Below are 22,581 nucleotides of genomic sequence, written 5' to 3' on the forward strand. Positions count from 1 at the left end.
ATTTGATCTCAGCAGGTCACAGTGGAGTCCTGTTATAATCCTGCATGGCTTATTGCCCAGAATTACATTTTTATGGATACTTATGTTGGAGATAAAGTAAAGTCAATCCAAAACCTACACGCATATCTGTGCAGAGGAAAGCGTTGTTTATATAGTGGGAAGCTGAGATTTGAACACGACTTCTAATAATACATGAACATCATATTGTTGCACATACTGCTCAGAAATGGATTGGTTGTATTTTAAACTGTTTCTGGCCTCTATTTATCTAGACTAAACCTGACAGCTGTCATATGAATCAATGATTATGTATTTGATAAATTTAGACATTTTTTAAAAAGTGTTTTTACATGAATGTTTCTTCACTTTTAGAAACTTTTAGTGCTGTGAATTTTTAGATATTAAAATCCTATTTTTCATTTCTCAATAACTGTTTTTATTTGTCTACTAACAATTTCCAACAGTGTTTTCACAAGCAAATCAGGAGATTTGTAATTTTTTTTTTTGTCTGAAAATCATGGAAATTCCCATCACGGTGTCGTTTCCAGCACATTTCAAGTACATTTTTAATGTTTTTGAAATAAAATGACAGAATCCTTTGCCTTGCTATGGCTAATTTCATAGCTAACATTTTATGTATCTTAAATACACACAATTTAATCATTTTTTCACACTTTAATTTGTCAAAATTACAGCTTGATTGGAAATGACGCCCAATAAAAATCTTCTGCTCACAAGTGATATTTCCCTTGATTTTTATTTGTTTTGTCTCATATTTCATCTCAAGCATGCTCTTCACTGACACTTTTGTGAGTACACTAACTTTTTGAAAAAATAAATAAATACAATGAAATGATGCCACAACTGTTGGACAGTCGTAATAATAAAAAATAAAAAAACTGAGAAATTATTTTCACACAGTAAATATTGAAATGGTTTGTTTATTTTAATCTTTGTTTAGATGATCGTAACATGTAACCATTTGTATTTTAGAGTTTCATAGTTTAATATTGAAAGTCTGGGTCTAAAGGCTAAAAATATCAAGTCTATACATAAAAGACATTTGAAAAGTATCAAAAATAAATGATGAAGGACTGGTAAAAGTTTCCAAAGTTTTAATGAAACCATATAACAAAATGAAAAAGTAAAAATCTGTTTGTTTTAATACTAACTAACACATAGGACATGGGTTGCCTGATGTTGAAGAAACATGCACTAATTGGGCACTGAATTGAATGCAAAAATGTCCTAAAAATGTATTCTGCTCGTGTTTCATGAATGAGGCCCGTTATTACCAGTCAATATTCTTCTGAAATCAAGGTTTTAGTTGTAGATTTCTGAGCTCAGATAAATGAGGATGGACAGTATATACTGTGAGATCTCTCCAGAGGAACATATGTGAGCATGTGTTATCAGTGTGATCACTGAACTTCGGCCGCACCCACAAACATCACACTAGTTATCTACAGCAAGGTTCCCAACCACTGGGTTGCGACCCACTCATTGTCTGCTGGGTCACAAAATCTTTTCTGTCATGAGTACATACCAATTACCAGTACCAGTACCAATTAGAAGGACAGAACTGTACATCTGCAATGTTTGGGCAACAGTGACCTCTATTGTCGAATCATGTTAATAGGTTTGCGTAAACAACTACAAGTCAGAGGCTGCATTTATCTCATGTTAAATATTAGCTGTCCAATAACAATAATCCATGGACAAGGTCTCTGTACGTAGCGTTGCATGCGGTAGTAGTGCTATTCAACACGTGGCACACGGGCCGCATTCATCATAAAAAATATATTTATCAGTAGCCTATAAAATGTGCATGAATTCAGTTGAGGTGTTCCTTTATCAGAGGGTTTACGGTAGCTCTCTGAATGGCTGAAGCACAGTACAGTTAGAGATGGAAATAAACTGCAAAAGAATGTAACGAATGAAATAAACAACAAAGAATATCTGAGCACAGTTAATGTTTAATGAGAGCAGCGGTTCGTCAGCGGGTGCGTTCATAGAAACAGTATGTGCGCACGTGTTGTCTGTCAAGAATGCTCGCTCACAATCTCACGCGAGTCACTCGTTTGAATAGCTTAACAGAGATATTTGCTTGTCATGAAAACAGTTGTAACAAGAAAAGAAAAGTTTATCCTGCAATAACGCCGTTGAGACGCCTTCACGCAAATGCTTATTAGTGATCTGCATTACTTCACTGCAAAACACTAAAGAGGATGAACAAATCTTTATGACTTCTCACTGGAACAGTTTTGGAATTAATAGTGGATATATCTCTCACATAGTGTGATGTTGAACACTCATGGAGTTTTAAGTTGACAGTTTCTTTGACAGTGACAACAGAACTGATCATACTGATCTGTCTTCTTTATTGCAATGAATGTGGGAGAAAGTGACTCTTTGAAAAATTAAAACCAAACCATGAGAAAACTGAACTGTTATATCTCTAATTTAGGCTTTTATATAGGCTTGTATGATATTATATTATAAAATTACAAATTCATAATATAAAAAAGTTCTCTATAATTTATATATATATAAAAAAAAATATTATTTTTTTTTTATTTTTTTTCTTAGTGTGTTTAATGTTTGAAAATGTTTGTGTATTTATGAAATTACTTGAGCTACAAATATTGGGCTATAGATTAAGTACCTCTCGGTCGGTCATGGATGAAAACGTTGAGAATTCCTAATCTACAGGACATTACAGTGCTTATATTCCCACACAAACACTGTTTAAATGTAGCCAGAAGCTGGTAGGCTGACCGATTCCATTCTAATAATGCTATTTCTCCATCGTGTCTCCCTGTGGTCTCGTCCTGGTTTCTCAATATTAATGGAAATAGGGAGTGTGTTTGGCACACTTTCACAGACACGTGCAGCACAGCTGACTGTGAGGAAAGATATAAAGCAGCTGCATTGTCTGGATTTCACACTCATGGCCACATCTCATCTGTTTGAAGGAGAATTTTACTATTGTCACAAAGTCTGGTCCACTTTGCAGTTTATTCTGATTAAGAACTGCCCGCTTGGACAGGAAGAGACATGTAAAGTGACCAACTACAGTTTATTTTGTTTGTACGTGCTATTTAAGGGCTAGTTTATCTAAAATAGATGCCACAACAGTAAAAGACAGGCGTGTAAAAACCTGCAGTGTCTAAGATGCATACCTCGTGTCTTTAGTGACCCGGGATTACTTGTTTTAAGAGATCAGACTCAAAATTTTTGCTTGGCAGTTTAAAAATGGGTGAAAATTCCCATTGATTTACATCGAAGGAGAGACCCCTGTTATATCTAGATACAAGAATATCATTTATACTTGAGGGTGGACACTTCTGACTCATTGGGCCAGTAAGGCAGTCCAATCGCTCTAATGGCATAATGGGATAATCGTTCAGAGGATAAGCTGCAGGGAGGGGTGTTGAAAACAACCGAAAACAATACACACAGGGGCCAGACTTCCTCGGGACATTCCAGAGTGCAGTACACTTTCTTTTAAAGATGATTTACCAGTTAAAATTCACATTTCATGTGTAAACTTCTGTAGTATACAAATACTAAATGTCTCTTGTGAACACAGGGTCTCTGATTTCTTGTCTGCACACAGAACATCACTCACTATATCAATGTGCTACTCCATGATGATAAAGCGCAGAAGAGTCTGGATATATGCTCTGTTATAACACTCTTCATTTGATTATTATTTAATGAATTACTGCTGCCATGATCAATAGAAAATGTACACAAACAACAGTTTTAACCTCCTGAGGCTCGAGCGTGACTGCTGTGTGCATTTTCCTTTTTGATTCGTAACTAGTAGCACCTAATAAACAAGCAAAAAAAAAAAAAGAATCTGGAGCAAATCGTTTTCTTAAAAATGTATGTCCACATATGTGGACAGCTGGACTAAGTTGTGAAATTGTAAATGGATGGCATCCATCGGTCTCGAGAGACCATGGAATGTGCACACTGAAGTCAGTTGGTGAAACAGGGTCTGCTGTGGCTGTACAGCCCAACGCGAGAGTGGCAGTCTCTGCCGCAGTTGTCGCAGGTGAAGTTCGTGCCCGAGGGTTGTTTTTTCTTCCTCCAGGCGCGCTTTTCTTCTGCCGCCTGCCTCATCTTCCTTTCTCTCTGTTGGAGCCCTTTGGTCAATTCGTGGTGCCATTGACGGCGGTCACTGGCATACTCCTCCCACTTTTCAGTGTCCATGCCCAGCTCCCTCATGTCGCATTTGCACACATCTTTGAAGCAAAGATGGGGGCATCCCTTCGTTTGTTTACCTGTGGCCAGCTCCCCATAGAGGAGAGCTTTTGGAATCCTTCCATCCTGCATGTGATAAATGTCGCAAGCCAGCGGAGACGGCGAATCTGGGCGCGGTTAAGGACCACTTGTTGGTAATACGGTTGGTCCACTTGATGCCCAGGATGCGCCTTAGGCTGCGCAAGTGGAAGGTGTTGAGCCTATTGTCTTGCCTTGCGTAGAGGGTCCAGGACTCGCTCCCATACAGCAAGGTGCTCAGAAACAGGCTCTGTACACTGCCACCTTTGTTCGGATGGTCAGCTTCCTGTTTTCCCAGGCTCGCTTTGTCAGTCTGGCGAGAGTTGTTGTAGCATGCCCAATATGCCTGTTGATCTCTGTGTCCATGCTGAGGTTGTCTGTTATGGTTGAGCCGAGGTAGGTGAATTTGTGGATCACCTCAAGTACGTAGTTGTTGATTGTGATCTCAGGGAGGTGGTCCACCCCTTGGCCCATTACATGTGTTTTCTTTAGGCTGATGGTCATGCTGAAGTCCTGGCACACTTGGGAGAACATATCCATGAGGTGCTGCAGATGCTCTTCCTTGTGAGATGCCAAGGCAGCATCATCTGCAAAAAGCATGTCTCTAATGATGACCTTGCGGACTTTAGTCTTTGCCTTTAGACAGTGCCTTCGCCATAGACGAACAGTGGCTGTCTCTGTTCTCTGCATTTCTCCTGTTGTTGATGAAGGGAGAATATCATGTCGATTGCAGAGTGCTCTGATCTGAAACCGTTGTGTGATTCTGGGTACACTCTCTTGGCTAGTTTCTGTAGACGGCTCTGTAACACAGCTTCGCAGAAGAAGGGAAGGAGAACACAGGGAAGCAGGTTTTCCAGGCTCAGGTAAGACTTTTAATCGGCCACTTCAATGATCAGCTTCACAGGCATGTAGACTTTTAAACACATTAGCTTCACAACAGTTTAAACGCTACAGCTTCAGGAGCACCATGGCCTTCCTTGTGCCAGACTCTATCTCTCTCTCTGCTGGTGGCGTGGCTTCTTATATGCCGCTCTCCCCATGCTCACTGGAATTAGAGACAGGTGTTACACATAATCTAGCTCCGGTGCAAGCGCCCTTACCGCTTTCTCTCTCTCCGGACGGACGATTGACCACGCCCCTGCTGCCACAGGCTCAGAATGACACTAATAGAGATATTCCATGATAGTTGTTGCAATCGCTTCTATCCCCTTTGTTCTTGTACAGGGTGATGATGTTGCAGTCTCGCATGTCATGCGGTACTGCTCCTTCTTCCCAGCACTGGCAGAGGAGCTTGTGTAGGTGGTTGAGGAGGGCAAAGTTGTGAAATTGTAAACAGTTCCAAGCTAAAAGTCAGATTTTTTTTTTAAATCAAATTGTTTATTATGTTTCCAGTAGTGTTGGTTATTCATGTCTTGTGACGTTACAGACATTAAAGCTGATTTTCTGAAAAGCTGCTTTGAAGCAGTGTGTATTGGGAAAAGCACAAATAAAAAACTATACAAGTAAAAATGATTTTAATTGATTTGACTTTTATATTATAATGTTTCTTTTCTACTTTGGCAACAAAATCTCAATGTTCTTTCTTTGCGCAGTCAAACAAAGAAGTGATAGCCAGTGCTGAAGCATTTTACCAATCAGAAATTAGCATACTTAATTCTGATTCAAGTAATGACCAGCATTGTCCAATCACTGCCAGCCATGTTAAAATAAAATTATACATTATAAATTCTGAATTTAAGTATTGATTACCATTGTCCCATGTCTGCCAAACATGTTGAGTGGTCCAAACATCATCTCAGCCTGAAACTTTTGTTCTGATTTTAGGAGTGAATGCACTTGGCTGCATAGGAAAGCTATAGGATGCACCCTTGCTCCCTATTTAGTGAATGACTTAACCTCCTGTGTGCTGTCTGACTGCACTGGTCTCAGAATAGGTAAAAATGCACCTTATTTTCATTCTAACTCCAAATAAAGCCTTTGATAGCAAAAAATTTTAGCTTTTGGATGAACCCATCGATTCTCAATGCACAGTAAATATAGGATTTCTAACGAAAAATAGCCCTATAGTCTGTGGTGACTTTGTTTAACAGCGTGCCATTTCATGATAAATCAATCCAGTTTTAAAAAATAGTATATCGAATAAAACTAGAGACTCTAGTCTTTTGATTCTAACAGGTTTCAATGTAAAGACTTAATAGGTTTCTTACCAGATGTAGTTTTGTTGCCGTTTCTCCCAAAGACAAACTCTGCTGTGATCTGTGCCATATTGTTTTGTCACATGACTCTGTGCGTTGAAAGTTTAACCCTTTACTGATTGCACAGAGTCTACTGAATTGAGATCAGTCAGTTTAAATTAATTTAAATTATGCATTGCATATAGTGAAGCCAACGTCCACACGTGTACGCGGGGTTGCACGAGGTTAAATAAAATTCAGTTTCTGGTGGTAATAGCATGATGTAAATTAAGCAAAGTATTTTTTGTAAATAGAGTGAAATCTATAACAAGCCTAATTTATATAGATATGTGTTTGTGTTTGCGCAAAAAGAATTACAATGACTTTTTTTGAAAGACGCAACGCTACTTTGATTGCGTCTGCATAAAATAGATTGCAGGTGCTTAGTGAAAAAGATGCAAGGTTTTTTATTTTTTTGAGCTGAAATACCATGCGCAAAAGAGTTACAACTATTTAGTGAATGCGCCCCACAGTATTTTGATATGTATCTGATGGCATTTGGCTTCTCGTAACTAAATAAAACAATTAGGTGCAAGGAACTTCAACTTTGCTAGAATAAACAACTAAAAAAATACATGGAACATCAATTATTCTCACTCAAATCACCAATTAATTGCCTCCATGGTTCAAACATAAGAATTCTGATGTATTCATTAACTTTACCTGAGCCAATCTGTCATGTGACAATGACAAAAAATGGTGAATTAAGAGAATTTAACAAGATTTAGGTCAGATCGTATTTAGAACCACATTTAAAAACTCAGATGCTAAAAAGTCAGATCTCATGAGTGTTTTTATTGTTTACACGCAACAAGATTCAATCTGTGCCAGATATCTGTGAAAAATCACAAATGGTTTACAGCGTAAATGCAACTTTTTAGGTTTAGTCGGGCCCTAATGCTGGTAGTGAACCCTATATACCCTGGATTTAGGCCACCTTGATAGCGAGTAAATCTCTTTCACAATGCCAAGAGCAAAACCAAAACCGGGGCACGACCTTCCACATTCCACTCTTGTTATGTCTATGTCTATTGTTTTCGTCTCAGGTGAAGTCGCCTCCACCCCTCGCTGTTTTGGCATGGAAACTTCACATAAGAACCATTCAAGACCATGGCTCTTTGTTCTGTATGTGAGAAGTAAATACACAATTCACTGTTTATTTCGCTTGAGGTCCAGTGGAAACCAATAGACAGCATAATGTCTGGTTTTCTCTAGACAGTCTACAATGAAGCTGTATTTACTGTGTACTTACTTTTATGGATCATTAGTATGTGCAAAATCACAAACCGCTCGCCGTATGATGTATTTAGTGCTGTACTTTTGAAGGTAAGCTACTTGGTTATGTGATATGATGGACTTCCTTAGATAAATGCACTTTTCATAATGAATGTGTTTATCGAACAGCACTTCACTAACTGGCTTGCTAATATCAGATACTTCCAAAACAAACAAAATTACAAATTGGTTCTGTTCCAAAACATAGTCATCTAAATATAAAATATACAACCTAGTCTAACGGAATCACGTTTTTTATACCTACTTTTTTTGCACAATTATTTTTTATGAAGAAAGTGACATAGAAACACCACAAAATTACATGGTTGCTTCAGCAATTGTGTTTGTCATCTCATATTTCAACCCAATCTCATGAGAATTCATCACAATACAGGTGGCAAATTCGTATTCGCGCGTTCATGAAATTTTTGAGCAAAGCCGTGCTTCCCATGAAATCTTAAAAGAATTGCTACTGATAGATTGTAACACCTTACAGTACCCAGAGCATAAAGATAAACATAACCATGATATTAATGTTAAAAGTCCTGATGTGTAATGTGAAGAAAGCGAAACTTCCGGGCTCCAAAGTGCACTAAAATAGCACCGTTTCAAATAACATGAAATGTTTCACAAAGTCTAAGTGGGAGGTTGATTAATTGAAAGAACTTCCCATAAGTCAAAAAAAAATAAAAAAAAATAAAAAAAAATCGAATCACTTTATTGTCACACAGCCATATACACAAGTGCAATGGTGTGTGAAATTCTTGGGTGCAGTTCCGATCAACATAGTAGTCGTGACAGTGATGAGATAGTACCAATTTACAATAAACATCAGATTTACACAACACAATATAAAATCTAATATACACATAATTACACATAACACAATATACAAATAATAACATACACTGTACAGTAAACAATACACGCAATATAGATACACATTATTCAATAAAAATAAAAAAATATATAAAAAAGTATATATAGTATATATAGAATGTACAGTATTGTACTGTATTGACATTCAGGCTGTCGGTTGATAGTCAGTTGTTAAGAGAGAACATAATATAATAATAATAATAATACAATTTATGACAGTCCGGTGTGAGGTATAAGAGTAAGGGTAATAAAGTGTAGTGCTGATGTATTTTGATCGTGGGAGATCAAGAGTTCAGAAGTCTGATTGCTTGGGGGAAGAAGCTGTCATGAAGTCGGCTGGTGCGGGTCCTGATGCTGCGATACCGCCTGCCTGATGGTAGCAGTGAGAACAGCCCATGGCTCGGGTGGCTGGAGTCTCTGATGATCCTCCGAGCTTTTTTCACACACCACCTTGTATATATGTCCTGGAGGGAGGGAAGCTCACCTCCGATGATGTGTCTGGCAGTTCGCACCACCCTTTGCAGTGCTTTGCGGTTGTGGGCGGTGCTATTGCTGTACCAGGCGGAGATGCATATTCATTGCAATGCGCATTTAATCTCTTAAACTTAAGTTAGTTAGTTTATTTGTCCCCATAGGGAAAATGGGTTTGCAGCATAATCACACAGACATCAGAAATCACGATTGGCATATATAAACAACATCAGTAACTAAACTTTTTTTAATGCATTTATTTTGAACATAGTGACAACTGAGGGGATGTACAGCATCGAGCAAGCCTAATACAGCAAAGTAAATAAATTATGAAGAATAAGGCAAAATCTCTTTAATCCTCCACAATATTAATCAGCTGGCAGACTGTGGCTATCCGCTGTACTACAGCAAAAATGAAAGTGGCATTCATGCTTTGCATCAAGGCGTCAATGTCAGCTTCGAGCCGCTTTGAACTCCACATGATAAGTGCTTGCAAATAACATCTTGTTCTGCTTTTCTATAATAGTTAAGACTTGACATGCTTTTGTGGTCATTAAATTGTGTCTTACAGTGGCTGCAAAGTACTTGATAACTGTCACAAGTCCCATCTAGGCTTGTTTTGTACAATAAAAATTAAGAGGTAGTTTACTCATCACAGAATCGCTTGTGTGTGTGTTTGTGGAGTGTGCGTCAGTGTAATGATGGCAGGTGGACACACAAAGGTTCCGCCCTATTCCAACCAGTGTTTATGCTTATTAATGGTAAATGTGTAAATAAAAATTAAAGCGTTCAACTTATCGCATGCGTTAACGCGTTAATTTTGAAGCTCTAAAAAACATATCTATCTTTTTCTTAATATTTAATATGGGAGACTGTTGTGATTTAGCCAGATATGCAATGCATTCATGTTTTCATTTAGTGTGGTTGTGATTTGTAACAAGTTACTATATGATGTAATGATGACAGTGTCATCCACAAGATACAGTGGGATTAGCTAAAGGAAAGTCATTAGTACATTGAAGAAATAGAAGTGGTCCTAGTACCGAGCCTTGTGGAACTCCAGAGGTACAAGATACAATATGAGAGATAACTTTATGTATTTTAACTGATTGTACACAATTGCTTGAATACAATGATATAAAGGCAACTATATATACTATTTATTGATAGACTGAAAATATATAGTTTGGTTATAATAAGTGTGTGATTAACTGTATCAAAAGCTTTACAAAAATCTATTAATACAACACCAGTTATCTGATTTGTTGGAATATGTTCTGTGAAAAGAAGAGCAGCAGAAGCAGTTGAGAATAATTATGATTTTATAGACATAATAACAATTTTAAAGATAAAAAATACGTTTAAAAACTTGGAAAACATTGGCCAAGGATGTCAATTTATGATTATTTTAATAACTTTTGGCATTTCATAATATCTTAAATATATCTTACAACCATTTATTCTGCTTGTAGAACATCAACTGTGTTCATTTTAGAGTTACAATTTTAGTAAATGCTTATTTCTCAAATGAATCTCTTATCAGCTTTTCCAGCAGTTAAAATGGGCCCACTTTGCATGTCCATTAAAACAAATCTGTTCCTTCCCACTCATGTCAAACAATTTGTTACAGTGTCACAAGTGTTGCAAAGTGCAAGTGGCCATGGGTGAGAGTGTTTGGGGTGTGGGTGTATGCGCGCAAGCTGTGGGTGTATTGTATGTTTTTAAAGAGGCGCAAAGTGCAATTTGAAATTTTCCTGAGAAATAGTTCATCGTTAAGACGTTTCAAAAGCATGACTATTTTCAGGGCAAACTCTAAAATCAGTTCATGCATTTGCAGTTTGGAGATTCCACCAGCAGCTGGTAAAAAAGTTAATGTCCAAACTCTGAAAATATAGTGGAGCATCAAATTATGTCCCTGACAATCACTGTTGTAGCCGTTTTATGAAACAAAAATGTATGAGATTTGTGCTAAACTTTCTAGAGGTCATGGTTTATTTTTCAATTATTATTATTGTTATATTTATATTGACAGTTGTATTTATGATCTAATTTATATTGTTATTTTTCCACCTCTTTGCACTGAGTGATCCATTGGAAGGGTCCATTGGAAGAAGTTGGAAAGTGTAAAATGTTTGGATTTGGGTAGGTGGTTATACACGATTGTTTTTGACCTCTTCGTAATGTCAATAATATTTTTTAGTTTGAAATTGAATTTGAACTTAGAAATATTTTTGGTTTAAGTTTTTCGTGTTTCAATAAATAATCACATTTTTAAAGCAAAATCAACTGGTAGAAGTGTAGTGCGTATAAAAAAAAAAAAAAGGAAAAAAAGATCCCTCGATCCACAGCCTAACCTGGAAGGTTGATACATTTACTGTTAAAATACTAGCCATCATTTGTGTGTCAGTAGATCAATTATATTAATAATACTTAGATTCTCCGTAATTTAATGGAGCCTACATTCAAGTCCTGATGAGAACCGAGTTTTCCATTAGGGATGCACCGATGCTACTTTTTCTCTTCCGATCCGATATCTGAAATCTCAGTATCAGTCGATCCCGATCTGATACCAGTGTTGATTTTTTGCATAATAAGATTAAAATATCTCTACCTCATTGTGTGAAAAAACAGTTATTTGGGGTACTCTTTAATATGTAATTAAACACAAACTTCTAACTACACATTATTTCAATATAAATGTATATCATTGGAAGCAGACAGTGCAATTACTGGAGAAGAAACTCAGTTGACCCAGCCCATTAGCGCTTTGTGTGCACAATTTCACAGACTTGCGCTTAGAATTAGCGCATGCTTGCACAAAAATACCAAAACTTCATGGCCATGTCTACTGACTTATCGCATAGAGCTGCGCTTAGCACTCTTAAAATAGGGCACATTTCCTCTTCAAAATTGTAAAAATGTGTGATTGTGTGTCTCGACATGTGCATGTGTGCATAAACCCCATTTGAGAGGAAAGAATGCAATTTGTGGGAAAGATGCAGTACCTAGTGTAGTAGGTGGGGAAGCTAGAAAACAAAATGTGGCTAGTGGCTAAATTTGAAGTATTTATTTTATAGGTCAAATTTGATTCATAGATATGCAAAAAAAAAAAAAAAAAAAAAAAAAAGTTGCATAACGTCCAGAAAGGTCACAACTACTAATGAACCACTGTGGTGGGTTGAGCAAGAGATGGACACAGTGGGTGTGGTGTCAAGCCTTGTAGAGGTATTTATTGGAAAAAATTATAAACATAAAATAGGAATAAAGTGTCCATAGTGAATTAGTGTCCAAAATAAAGGGAATCTGGCATCCTTGCGATGAAGGGGGCTTTGTGAAGGATGGGGTAGTGTCCACAGGAATGATCCAGGATGCCACATCCCCCCCCAAAGCGTCGCTCCAGCGGTGCCACCCATGCTCCAACTAGAACACGGATTCGCAGATGCACATTCTTTAGCTACCCACATGGGAATGCTACTTCCTGAACCAGGCCGGAGTGGGCATACAGGGGATATCTCTCCGGGCCAGCTCACCCCCTCGCTCGCACCAGGGCGGAGACAGAGAAAACACAGATTAAACATGACAGCCTCAACCAACCGCAGGGTAAATGCTTATTAAGTGCCACTTACCCTTTTGGAGGTAGGGAGGCCGTGCACATGGATTCTCCATCCAGCTCCAGGATTTCCATCTAACCTGCGAACGAAAAGGCGAGTCACGTCACTGTTGGTGCCAAACCGTGCCGTCCATGCCCACAAAAGTGCCAGCATTCTCCATCACTGTGGCGGGGTGAGCAAGAGACAGACACAGTGGGTGTGGGGTCAAGCCTCTGAGAGGCATTTATTGGAAATAATAATAAACATAAAATGTTCATAAAAGGTGAATAAAGTATCCATGGGGAATTTGTGTCCAAAATAAAGAGGAATCTGACATCCTCACGGTGAAGGAGGCTTAGTGAGGGAAGGGGTAGTATCCACAGGAATGGTCCAGGACATGGGCGAGGTCTGATGGCTGCACGCGCTCCCCTCCGTGGTCCGTGGTGCAAGGGGTGGTGGCTTCTTTGGTGGCCTGTCTTCCCAAGGGCCACAGCAAGTGTGAGGGGAAGGCTGTCCGGCATCCATGCCTGTCGGCTTTGACGCATGCGCCAATTCCCCCGACGTCGCATCTAACTCGCCCAGTGGGGTCCGAGGGTGCGGGTGTGGTGCACATCCAATTCTGCCTGGACCCTCCCCGCTCTGCTCCTGGATCTGCGAAGGATGCCAGTGTGTGCACACAAGGAGATAGAAGCCGGCTTTCCAAGGAGAGGTGCGTTCTGCATTTTAATGGCAGCAGTGATGAGGCTCTATTAACATCAGGTGTGCCTCATCAACCATGGCCCCAATGAGGCTCATTAAGTGGCACCCCTCCCAGAGATCTTATAGTACTGAGATAGCAACCTTTGTGGTTCTATCATTAGAGAGAGCATAACGGCTGTTACGGTCAACTAGCATTTTATGACAGTTTGCTGATGCTATTCAAATGAACGGAGAGAGCCGTAAACTGACACCTTCCAGTCGTAAAATCGTCAGTGACTTCTCTTATAAAACAGCAATTTTATAAAAGTAAACTCCACACATATTTCACTCCAAAAGGATTGTTTAGTGTAAAAAAATGTTGAAGATTAGTGGACAGGCTGTTAATTCATTAAGTGATGAGCTGTTTCCTCACAAAAGCGGTTTATTCAGCGTTATGAAGCATCTCCTCCATAGACATCCATTCAAAAAGAATAGCCTCTTGTCTCATAGAATGTCTATGGAATGGCTGCGTTATGCTAATCTATGCTAACCTTGTAGGCTTCCCTATCAGAAGGGCTTTGCCTCTCTCCAGCCAACTCCCATTGTATGCGTGGCTGAAGTATGGCCCTAAGAGTCGGAGTGCTGATGATGAGAGGGAGGGGCAGGTTGCTCTGCCGGACCATGTAATATCATTTTGCAAAAATGTCACCATAGTCGAGTAATTTTCATGAGGTCAGGCTGAAAATATAATTAAAATCTATAAATAAAAAAATGCATGTATTTATTTCATTCATTACTGAAGTATTGCTAAAAATAATTCAGTCTAATTAAAAATGGACTATTTTACCCAATATTTCTGTGTTGTGTTTTTTTTTTAATTTTTTTTTTTATGCTTATTAGACTATTGCGTTGTTAGATTTTCAACATGGTAACTTTAAAACTTGATTGATATTCTGCATGAGTATCAGCATTTGTGAGGTTCAGCCTATGTAGAGCATTCCAAAACTCACCAGTTCAGAAACACTGTTCTGCTACATTAAGCCATTTCATTTGAATGACTTTAACTACCTGAAGCATAATGTTTTTACTCATTTCCTTTGAGGCTGTAACGAAATCTTGGGATATATGCAAAATAAAGCTGCAGAAGTCAGCCCTGCCTTTCCGAACCATTAATTAGCCCTCTAGCACGTACAAATGCCTGCAATTTTCAGTTCTTGTAGCCACTAGTAGAGGACCAGTCTGCACATGAATGAGACACTATGAGCGCTGTATCATCTCAGCATCTCTGTGCAGCTGTAATGGCCTCAGGCTGCTGCGTCCTGCCACTCGACTGCTGAGGGTAGTGCTTCATCAGCAAAACACGTAAATGCAATCGCTCAACTGACTCTGAGGGAGAGGATATCGCCCGAGCTTGCTTCCAGTTTGAACAGGAACCTAGAAGAGTTGTAGATAAAGACTCTAATTGAATGTGACAGGAAGTCTGGAAAAGGTACTTTGGCAGCGCCAGTCGGCCCTTGAGAGACTATAGTCTGACGTGAGGACCAACTAGCTATGTGGAAAATGCAAGACAGTGTTTTTCAAATATACAGACCACAACAAACCATTTTCTGTGTAAAATATTGAACACACTTTGAGATAATAGATGATATGTAGTCTGCCTCCAGGGTACTGTGTGTGTTTGTCATCAAAAACAGGGAGAACATGATCTCACAGGCTCTTTCTGTTATTAGTGGTCGTGTTTGTGAAGGCAAGCCTTGCAATGACCTGTTATCATACCTAAGGTTAGAAATACTGTTTATGTGAATTAAGTAAATAATGTTTTCTATTATTATTATAAAAAAAGGTTTTTAGGGTGAGTCTATAGTTATAAATACTGTAGCTTTATAGGAAAACGACAGAAGTCTATGATATGTCATCACTGAAATAGCTAGGTAAAGCATATTTGTTTAGAAATGAATGTCTGCACCAGTGCACAGTAGATGGAGGCACTCTGTCCTGTCATCAGCACACATCAGTGAAAAACATTATTTTACATTAAACATTCTCATGCAGATATCATAGTTCTTTTACATATATTTGATATATTCTCATTTATCATTAACATCACAACATATATGATAGTTCTAATTGTTTTTTGGATGCAGTCTCAAATGAATATACTGTATAGAGCTTGTAAATAACATATCAAATGTTCAGACTTATGAGATGATGTGCTTCATTACATGTTTTGCTGCAGTTTCCCAGTTAAATGTCCAGTGGGGGGTGCCAAAAGCAAGTGAAATAGTGTCGTAATCAGAGGAGTTTTTAAGGTGAATATTAGATGGATGCTTTAATGAGTAAAATGTTCCTCCCTTACTTAAACCTAAACCTAACCAATACCCTTACAAATAATTTTGAATTCTGGAAAACTTTCCATTATTTTCACATGCAATTGAGCTTGCTATTTGCTGCAAATGTTTGCCAGAAGTTTGCAGTTCTTCAACGGTAGTGGTGAACATGCAGCTAACCTTTGATGACAATGAAGAATTTGCAGCAAAGCTCATTTGCATATGAAAATTAATGAGTTGTGAATTTGCAGCAAGTTTGTTTTTTGTAAGGGTAGTGATCTAAAAGGAAATGAGATGTAGACACAAAACAGACATCCCTACCCTTAACCAGCACCTAAACCTAACTGATAGTGTCCAAAAAATACAAATAAATAGAGAAATGAAAAGCACATTTTCTGAAGCAACCACCATTTCGTGTTGCTTCTATGACACTTTCGTTTCACGTATCAGCTTGTGTGTTTGGCTTGGCTCGAACTTGGGTCTCCGAGTCCAAAGTCCAACACTCTATGAAGTGAGCTACTGTGGAAGCTAATCACATTGGAATAAGTGTGTAAATGTAGGTGAGTCTGTAATACAAGAGTTAAAATGTGTCGTTTTTCAAATGATGCATTATAGTAAAAGTGTTTCGATATTATAACGTAGCAGTGTGTAGAGTAATAGAGTGAAAAATAATTGTTTATAAAGTCATAATCCACTATTGTAGTCATGATTTGTGGGAAAGTGAATAAAACGCACAGTTGTTGTAGTGCCTCTAGTGTTCATTTCACCAGGAAACTGCAGTGAAACGTAGATCGTGGCACGTAAATGTAAAATATACAGTATAAAAATATACTGTTGTTATAGTAACATTCATTCTATGAGACTAGGTTGAAAGTGTTGTGTGTGCGTGTGTGCGCCCTCTGGAGTGATGCCATTGCCAGCTGACCTCACAATATTAAACACTTATAAACACTTATTCCACATATGGGAAATATGATTCAAAATAACTGACAAGAGCAGCTGGCCTTTCTGACGGTGTTACTACAGTGGTCTCACTAATGACTGTCTGTGTCAACATTATCTAGGTTTGCCAACGGTCCTGCACTATACGGAACTGTTCTGTATTAAATCTATACAGGACACAGTTTGTCCATATTTTAGCGTCTCGCACCTAAACAACTGAGAACGTTTAGGTTTTTTTGCACATGAATCAGTTTCACATACAGTAGTCAATGTTAAAAATTACAGATTAGAATAAAAAACCAGTCGAGAGAAATGGACCTGAAATGCAGACACCTTTTGCATGAGTTGTGTGACAGACTGAGCCCTAAAATTAGCTATGTTTCCATCCAAGTTGCGAATGTAATTTATGCAAAAAGTTATGGGTCTGTTCCAAAACCTAGTGAGCGTCCTCCAGAGGCAGCATTTTAAGACATCATAGGCACGCTTCTGACGTGAAGGCTGTTCCAAAAGGTAGGTATCTTTTTTTTTTATTAACACTTTTTATTGATATATATATATAAAATAAAAATAAAAAACAATAAACAGAATAAATATATACAAGATCAACTTTAACCCCCATTATTCCCCCCTCCAGCCCCCAACCCCACCCTGTCTCTCAGCAAACAACACTGTGGTCAAAGCCTAAATTACACAATGCACAAATATAAACAAACAAAGAATATATACAGTTGTGCTCAGAAATGTGCATACCCTGGCAGAAATTGTGAAATTTTGGGATTGATTTTGAAAATATGACTGATCATGCAAAATTTGTTTAAGGATAGTGATCATATGAAGCCATTTATTATCACATAGTTGTTTGGCTCCTTTTTAAATCATAATGATAACAGAAATCACCCAAATGGCCCTGATCAAAAGTTTACATACCCTTGAATGTTTGGCCTTGTTACAGACACACAAGGAGACACACACAGGTTTAAATGACAATTAAAGGTTAATTTCCCACACCTGTGGCTTTTTAAATTGCAGTTAGTGTCTGTGTATAAATAGTCAATGAGTTTGTTAGCTCTCATGTGGATGCACTGAGCCATGAGGAGCAGAAAAGAACTGTCAAAAGACCTGCGTAACAAGTTAATGGAACTTTATAAAGATGGAAAAGGATATAAAAAGATATCCAAAGCCTTGAAAATGCCAGTCAGTACTGTTCAATCACTTATTATGAGTGGAAAATTCAGGGATCTCTTGATACCAAGCCACGGTCAGGTAGACCAAGAATTATATCAGCCACAACTGCCAGAAGAATTGTTCGGGATACAAAGAAAAACCCACAGGTAACCTCAGGAGAAATACAGACTGCTCTGGAAAAAGATGGTGTGGTTGTTTCAAGGAGCACAATACTTGTTGACCCCTCTCCAAACATAGCACTTATGATTGTGACCATAAAGCTCTATTTTGGTCTCGTCACTACAAATTACAGTGTGCCAGAAGCTGTGAGGCATGTCAAGGTGTCGTCGGGCATTTTGTAACTGGGCTTTTTTATGGCATTGGTGCAGTAAAAGCTTCTTTCTGGCAGCTCGACCATGCAGCTCATTTTTGTTTAAGTATCATTGTATTGTGCTCCTTGAAACAACCACACCATCTTTTTCCAGAGCAGCCTGTTTTTCTCCTGAGGTTACCTGTGGGTTTTTCTTTGTATCCTGAACAATTCTTCTGGCAGTTGAGGCTGAAATAATTCTTGGTCTACCTGACCTTGGTATCCAGAGATCCCCGAATCTTCCACTTCTTAATACGTGATTGAACAGTACTGACTGGCACTTTCAAGGCTTTGGATATATTTTTATATCCTTTTCCATCTTTATAAAGTTCCATTACCTTGTTACACAGGTCTTTTGACAGTTCTTTTCTGCTCCCCATGGCTCAGTATCTAGCCTGCTCAGTGCATCCACATGAGAGCTAACAAACTCTTTTGATTATTTATACACGGACACTAACTGCAATTTAAAATCCATAGGTGTGGTAAATTAACCTTTAATTGCCATTTAAACCTGTGTGTGTCACCTTGTGTGTCTGTAACAAGGCCAAACATTCAAGGGTATGAAAACATTTGATCAGGGCCATTTGGGTGATTTCTGTTACCATTATTATTTTAAAAGGAGCCAAACAACTATGTGATAATAAATGGCTTCATATGATCATTATCCTTAAATAAAAGACAGTTTTTTTTTTTTGCATGATCAGTCATATTTTCAAAATCAATGCCAAAATTTCACAATTTCTGCCAGGGTATGCAAACTTTTGAGCACAATTTTATATACACTATATTGCCAAAAGTATTCGCTCATCTGCCTTTAGACGCATATGAAATTAAGTGACATCCCATTCTTAATCCATAGGGTTTAATATGACGTCGGCCCACCCTTTGCAGCTATAACAGCTTCAACTCTTCTGGGAAGGCTTTCCACAAGGTTTAGGAGTGTGTTTATGGGAATTTTTGACCATTCTTCCAGAAATGCATTTGTGAGGTCAGACACTGATGTTGGACGAGAAGGCCTGGCTTGCAGTCTTTGCTCTAATTCATCCCAAAGGTGCTCTATCGGGTTGAGGTCAGGACTCTGTGCAGGCCAGTCAAGTTCTTCCACACCAAACTCGCTCATCCATGTCTTTATGGACCTTGCTTTGTGCACTGGTGCGCAGTCATGTTGGAACAGGAAGGGGCCATCCCCAAACTGTTGCCACAAAGTTAGGAGAATGGAATTGTCCAAAATCTCTTGGTATGCTGAAGCATTCAGTGTTCCTTTCACTGGAACTAAGGGGCCAAGCCCAGCTCCTGAAAAACAACCCCACACCATAATCCCCCCTCCACCAAACTTCACAGTTGGCACAATGTAGTCAGACAAGTACCGTTCTCCTGGCAACCACCATACCCAGACTCGTCCATCAGATTGCCAGATGGAGAAGCGTGATTCATCACTCCAGAGAACGTGTCTCCACTGCTCTAGAGTCCAGTGGCGGCGTGCTTTACACCACTGCATCCGACGCTTTGCATTGCACTTGGTGATGTATGGCTTGGATGCAGCTGCTCGACCATGGAAATCCATTCCATGAAGCTCTCTATGCACTGTTCTTGAGCTAATCTGAAGGCCACATGAACTTTGGAGGTCTGTAGCGATTGACTCTGCAGAAAGTTGGCGACCTCTGCGCACTATGCGCCTCAGCATCCGCTGACCCCGCTCTGTCATTTAACATGGCCTACCACTTCGTGGCTGAGTTGCTGTCATTCCCAATCGCTTCCACTTTGTTATAATACCACTGACAGTTGACTGTGGAATATTTAGTAGCGAGGAAATTTCTCGACTGGACTTGTTGCACAGGTGGCATCCTATCACAGTACCACGCTGGAATTCACTGAGCTCCTGAGAGCGGCCCATTCTTTCACAAATGTTTGTAGAAGCAGTCTGCATGCCTAGGTGCTTCATTTTATACACCTGTGGCCATGGAAGTGATTGGAACACCTGAATTCAATTATTTGGATGGGTGAGCGAATACTTTTGGCAATATAGTTAACTACAAACATTTGTGAAAGAATGGGCCACTCTCAGGAGCTGGAATGGAATGGGTTTCCATGGCTGAGCAGCTGCATCCAAGCCATACATCACCAAGTGCAATGCAAAGCGTCGGATGCAGTGGTGTAAAGCATGCCGCCACTGGACTCTAGAGCAGTGGAGACGCATTCTCTGGAGTGACGAATCACGCTTCTCCATCTGGCAATCTGATGGACGAGTCTGGGTTTGGTGGTTGCCAGGAGAACGGTACTTGTCTGACTGTATTGTGCCAACTGTGAAGTTTGGTGGAGGGGGGATTATGGTGTGGGGTTGTTTTTTAGGAGCTGGGCTTGGGCCCTTAGTTCCAGTGAAAGGAGCTCTGAATGCTTCAGCATACCAAGAGATTTTGGACAATTCCATGCTCCCAACTTTGTGGGAACAGTTTGGGGATGGCCCCTTCCTGTTCCAACATGACTGCGCACCAGTGCACAAAGCAAGGTCCATGAAGACATGGATGAGCGAATTTGGTGTGGAAGATCTTGACTGGCCTGCACAGACCTCAACCCGATAGAGCACCTTTGAGATGAATTAGAGCGAAGACTGCGAGCCAGGCCTTCTCGTCCAACATCAGTGTCTGACCTCACAAATGCGCTTCTGGAAGAATGGTCAAACATTCCCATAAACACACTCCTAAACCTTGTGGAAAGCCTTCCCAGAAGACTTGAAGCTGTTATAGCTGCAAAGGGTGGGCCGACGTCATATTAAACCCTATGGATTAAGAATGGGATGTCACTTAAGTTCATAAGCATCTAAAGGCAGATGAGCGAATACTTTTGGCAATATAGTGTATATATTATATATATATATACACACATATATATATATATATATATATATATATATATATATATATATATATATATATATATACACACACACACACACACATACACTATATTGCCAAAAGTATTCGCTCACCCATCCAAATAATTGAATTCGGGTGTTCCAATCACTTCCATGGCCACAGGTGTATAAAATGAAGCACCTAGGCATGCAGACTGCTTCTACAAACATTTGTGAAAGAATGGGCGGCTCTCAGGAGCTCAGTGAATTCCAGCGTGGTACTGTGATAGGATGCCACCTGTGCAACAAGTCCAGTCGTGAAATTTCCTCGCTACTAAATATTCCACAGTCAACTGTCAGTGGTATTATAACAAAATGGAAGTGATTGGGAATGACAGCAACTCAGCCATGAAGTGGTAGGCCACGTAAAATGACAGAGCAGGGTCAGCGGATGCTGAGGCACATAGTGCGCAGAGGTCGGCAACTTTCTGCAGAGTCAATCGCTACAGACCTCCAAAGTTCATGTGGCCTTCAGATTAGCTCAAGAACAGTGCGTAGAGAGCTTCATGGAATGGGTTTCCATGGCTGAGCAGCTGCATCCAAGCCATACATCACCAAGTGCAATGCAAAGCGTCGGATGCAGTGGTGTAAAGCATGCCGCCACTGGACTCTAGAGCAGTGGAGACGCATTCTCTGGAGTGACGAATCACGCTTCTCCATCTGGCAATCTGATGGACGAATCTGGGTTTGGCGGTTGCCAGGAGAACGGTACTTGTCTGACTGCATTGTGCCAACTGTGAAGTTTGGTGGAGGGGGTTTATGGTGTGGGGTTGTTTTTCAGGAGCTGGGCTTGGCCCCTTAGTTCCAGTGAAAGGAACTCTGAATGCTTCAGCATACCAAGAGATTTTGGACAATTCCATGCTCCCAACTTTGTGGGAACAGTTTGGGGATGGCCTCTTACTGTTCCAACATGACTGCGCACCAGTGCACAAAGCAAGGTCCATAAAGACATGGATGAGCGAGTTTGGTGTGGAAGAACTTGACTGGCCTGCACAGAGTCCTGACCTCAACCCGATAGAGCACCTTTGGGATGAATTAGAGCAAAGACTGCGAGCCAGGCCTTCTCGTCCAACATCAGTGTCTGACCTCACATATGCGCTTCTGGAAGAATGGTCAAAAATTCCCATAAACACACTCCTAAACCTTGTGGAAAGCCTTCCCAGAAGAGTTGAAGCTGTTATAGCTGCAAAGGGTGGGCCGACGTCATATTAAACCCTATGGATTAAGAATGGGATGTCACTTAAGTTCATATGCGTCTAAAGGCAGATGAGCGAATACTTTTGGCAAAATAGTGTGTGTGTGTGTGTGTGTGTGTGTGTGTGTGTGTGTGTGCACACACACACACAGTGCATCCGGAAAGTATTCACAGCGCTTCACTTTTTCCACATTTTGTTATGTTACAGCCTTATTCCAAAATGGATTAAATTCATTATTTTCCTCAAAATTCTAA

The 22,581-nt window shown here is 39.6% G+C and overlaps 1 protein-coding gene across 1 annotated transcript in view; it reads left to right on the forward strand.

The window, feature by feature from the left end:
- Positions 1–22,581, forward strand: part of LOC127429801 (septin-4) — an 80,148-nt gene that overhangs the window by 13,944 nt on the left and 43,623 nt on the right. The gene's annotated exons all lie outside the window — the stretch shown is intronic.

Source organism: Myxocyprinus asiaticus, chromosome 39 (assembly GCF_019703515.2).
Source record: "Myxocyprinus asiaticus isolate MX2 ecotype Aquarium Trade chromosome 39, UBuf_Myxa_2, whole genome shotgun sequence".
NCBI classification, from domain to species: domain Eukaryota; kingdom Metazoa; phylum Chordata; class Actinopteri; order Cypriniformes; family Catostomidae; genus Myxocyprinus; species Myxocyprinus asiaticus.